General features: G+C 32.9%; 1 pseudogene; it reads right to left on the bottom strand.

The window, feature by feature from the left end:
• Positions 1 to 2,018: 2,018 nt before the first annotated feature.
• LOC145242943 (U2 spliceosomal RNA) lies at positions 2,019 to 2,144 on the bottom strand (annotated as a pseudogene).
• Between the last annotated feature and the right edge of the window lie 2,414 nt (positions 2,145 to 4,558).

The raw sequence follows: 4,558 nt of genomic DNA, 5'->3' as shown, positions 1-4,558 counted from the left end.
CTTTAATCTGTGATCGTTTAGTGGGTGCGTGTATATACGTGATTTTTTATTTAATAGATCCTCTGACGTCAGATCCATGCCAGTCACTGTTGTATAGTTGCCCCCCATTGTTTTTCTATCTAAATTCTAAAATATTGTTTATATCTAAGATTCCTAATTCTAACAGTAAATATGTTTTTGTTTTACTAATGTGTTTATTTTGCTTAAACATTTGACCCGTAACTATACTATTACGACTTTATTTTTCCAACGTCCCAATATTTTCTCTACTGAATATATATATTCAATAACAATTGACAATCGCATTGTCTCTTTATGTTACTCAACGATATCCGGGAGTGCAAAATATAACATATTAAGCATATAAGAAACATGCATTTTCTTATTTTGGGATTTTTCCATTTAGCCAAATTGAGCCAAAGCAACGCGTGATAGGGTTCAACTAGTATATATATATATATATATATATATATATATATATTATTTACTATAATAATTATTGACTACCTACAGACACTAGTGTTTCAACCTTTCGCGAATCATCAATGCAGAGTGTCACGATTAACGCCAGTCAAGAGATTCGAACCTTGGCAACGGAAGTTGTGTCTGGCTTCATTAGCAAGGACCCGAACCATTCGGCTACCGTCAACTGCGGGAGATACAGTTGAATTCAAACATTTATTCTTATTAAATGCTTTTAACGTCATATATATATATATATATATATATATATATATATATATATATATATATATTGCCCCTGCTAGTTTCTACATTATAGGATGATACTTTCTATGTACAACTTTCTATGCACAACTTTTACGATCACCACTTGCAATTACGACTAAAGCGTGTTCCTTGCTCGCAATACAGATATTTTGTCCCTATATTACAGCTATTTTCCTGTTGAACGTACTCTCTCAAATAACTCAATGAGAGAGTAGTTAAGGCTTTTCTTTCTCCGTAACCCAAATTCACCGCTTCCTTCTCTCTCTTTTTTTTTTGGTTAACTTCTTCCTATGCAGCCGATTTATTATTTGTCTTTCAATATAGTTTCTTTTTTAAACATAATACATCACGATTACAGATTCATTTAATAAATACGTTCTCGTTTATTGGAATAATAGTTTAAACCGAATCTACCGTCCTGTATGCATATTACGATTGCATACACTTAGTTTTTGCCTTATCGTCCAATTAAATTAGCTTTCTTTAATTAGATTTCAAAAGACTTAGAAACGCTTACAAAATTATCATTGTCTCTATGTGTACACTACACATATGCGAAGATTCCATTCGTGCCCTAACCCAAACACGAACACACCTAAGACACGATGGCTACTACGGTATCCCGAATGAATTAAAATACTACCTACTGGATCTCGTCGCTTTCATAATACTCTACGATCAATTTAGACTCCTGAATACAATTTGACAAATTCACTAATAATGTAAACAACTGAGAACGTCCGACATGTTTCCACGTAGGATTTGCAAGTTCCATCTTTTTCTTTGCGATATTTCTGTTTATCATTGCTTAGATTAACATATAGACTATTTTTACAACGGAACATATTGATTTCTTTTCTTTATAAGATATTCAAGTTGATTTTGTTTTTAACGATATTTCTGTGTAATAACTTTTAAAAGCAAAATCAATGAAAAAAACACGCTATTAATACTTCAACTAAAAACACTTATCCATGTAAGTAGAACAGTAACTTATTTAGAAAACCAGGCCGATAGCCATTAGTCGCGTGCTCTCGTGTAATGAATGAATGCATGAATGTAGGATTGACATGAAATTCTTAAAGATAAACTAAAATGACCGAAAGATGGGCTGAAATGACTTAAATAAATAAAAAGTAAATGACTTAGAATGACTTTAATGAACTTAAGGATGAATTGAATGACCTTAAGAATGACTTGAATGCTTAAAAAAATAACTGGATCCCTTCCAAAACAACTTGAATGATCTGGAGAATGACTTGAATGGCTTTGAGACTGACTGGTTGTAAAGTGGGTGATCATTTCACATTAAATTAATACAGAAAAGTGATCCCCACTTTATATCACAATAAGTATGGCATGTAGTAAGGACAGATACTACACTTTGATCTTGGCCAAAACGCCAAGAAAAGGGTATTTATTTGCTCACCCACCGAGCAAATTAGGCACAAGGCCGATTTTTAATGTGAGGAGTGAAGAGGAAATGGGGACCAACTCCCTAGGGAGTAGGGGAGCTGGATGGTGACAATTGGTATGAAGGGTTGCCCCTACATTGACCAAAGTCTTATATGTGGGGTTGCCCCCACATATGGTCTTTGCTTGCAGTATCTGCCGGAACACATACTACACTTTGATCTTGGCCAAAGACCAAGAAAAGGGCATTTATTTGCTCCCCCACCGAGCAAATTAGGCACAAGACCGATTTTTAATGTGAGGAGTGAAGGGGAAATGGGGCCAACTCCCCGGGAAGTAGAGGAGCTGGATAGTGACAATTGATATGAAGGGTTGCCCCTACATTGACCAAGGTCCTATATGTGGGGTTGCCCCCACATATGGTCTTTGCTTGCAGTATCTGCCGGAAGAGATACTACACTTTGATCACTTTATCAAAAACTTAAAAAGCTAAGAACAGCATCTATTAACAACAGACCTTTGATCTTAACCAAAAAGGCCAAGCACAAATTGTTACGGACAGACCGACCGACCGACAGAGTGACTTATAGAGTTTGTTATATTTGTTATACAATTATTATTCTGCTTTTTTTAGTTCTTTTTTTTATTTCTTCGTTTGGCCCATTTTTATTCGTTAATTGTTAGGTGAAAGTACAAATTGTTTGGCTAAGACATCCTTCCAATTTTTATAATAGCTTTCGAAAAAAATATCCTTATTTTTTTTTCGGTACGTAACGGTAATGTTTTTGACCTTTTACTGACCGTCGGTGCTCCTATTACGTTAAGAATGTTATCACCTACTATTTTGTATTTTTACACACACAACGGAACATATCGCTTTTATTTCTTTATAAGATATTCAAGTCAAGTTTGTATTTTACGATATTTGTGTGTAATGATTTTTAAAAGCATAATCAATGAAAAAACACACTATTAATACATATAGGTAGAACAGTAGGCACTACAATTTTTATATGAACTTTTCCAAAATCCATACATGGTCTGGTGACGTCATCAATTGGTGTGCTTGATGCGAGCCACGGCGAACGATTTTTTTTTAAATATTATTTATTACTGTAATTTAATTTAATAGGAATTTATTTTACATTCAAATAGTTTACTTAAAGATTAAATTATCGAAATGTAAAAAAAGATTCATTATTATCGTTAGAAATAATTAAGTAAAATATGGGGGGGGGTTCAGTGGAGGTTGAAAACATAACCCAAAAATAAAATGTTACGTGACTTTTTTGACATCTATGGAAGAGCAAAAGTGACAATAAAATAGTTTGTTAGTTCACTATATATGTTATTTGTTTATTTAAGTTTTCTAAACTAAATTATTTATACGAAAGACCATTTTCCCCACTGATGCTACTTGGGAATAATTTTCCCTTTTACCAGTTTGGTGCCTCTGACCACTTCATTACTACTCAAATTAAAAACAAACGTTAGTTTTTAAAGTATCTAAAATTGAAAAAAAAAAAAGTTTAATAAACTTTAAAATTAAACGTAAAACACAAGAAAAAAATTTATAAAAATAACAACTTACTTTTAATATATAATTTGGTTACTTTTTAGTAAACATTAACAGAATAATCGAGTAAAGCTGTGGAGTTTTAAAACGGCGAACGCAACTGCGGAAGTGAATGTTTTCAATCAACCAGTTCATTTTTGTGCAGTCTATGCGTCCGTATTTTATTTCATAAAACAAGACATACAAGAATATCGTAATGCATGTACAAAAACTGGATTTTAACCCAATATTAATTTTGAATCGGTTTTAATCTGCCATAAAATAGGTGGCAAGAGTCATGTTTATATTATAACTTTATATTTAAAAAATAATTTCACACAATTAATTAAAAAAAATCTGTAATGTTATGACCCTTTAGGCTGTGATCATAGCGTAGTATCTGTTAGCTGTGGCAAGCAGGGTCAAGGATCAAAACATTATTATTATTATTGTTATTGTATTCTTATTAATTTATTTGAGCGAGGGATGGTCGCTGGATCAGTTATTATGATTAGAAGAATAAACAATTAAATTGGGGAAGAAATGATTGACGTGTAAATCGCAAAAGGAATGTGAAAATAGAAAATATATGTAAACATTATTTTGGGGTTTTGAATAAACAAATAACTAGTTGTGGGTTAGGTTGGTCTGAGACACGTAATTAGGTGACGTAAGAGAACACGTGATGTAGTTAGTTTTGGAGAGATTCAGAGAGTTGAGGATTGACCACCAAAGCAGACAGATGTCTAGACTGGGGTGGACAGACAGTTAGGGAGCGGGCTGTAAGAATAGAAAATGTAGATAAACTGCAATTCCTGTGAAAACCATTTGAGACAACTGTAATGAATTTATATTATAAAA

Source organism: Euprymna scolopes, chromosome 2 (assembly GCF_053919585.1).
Source record: "Euprymna scolopes isolate OS-2025 chromosome 2, ASM5391958v1, whole genome shotgun sequence".
Lineage (NCBI taxonomy): Eukaryota > Metazoa > Mollusca > Cephalopoda > Sepiida > Sepiolidae > Euprymna > Euprymna scolopes.
This window is presented reverse-complemented; position numbering and strand designations above follow the sequence as displayed.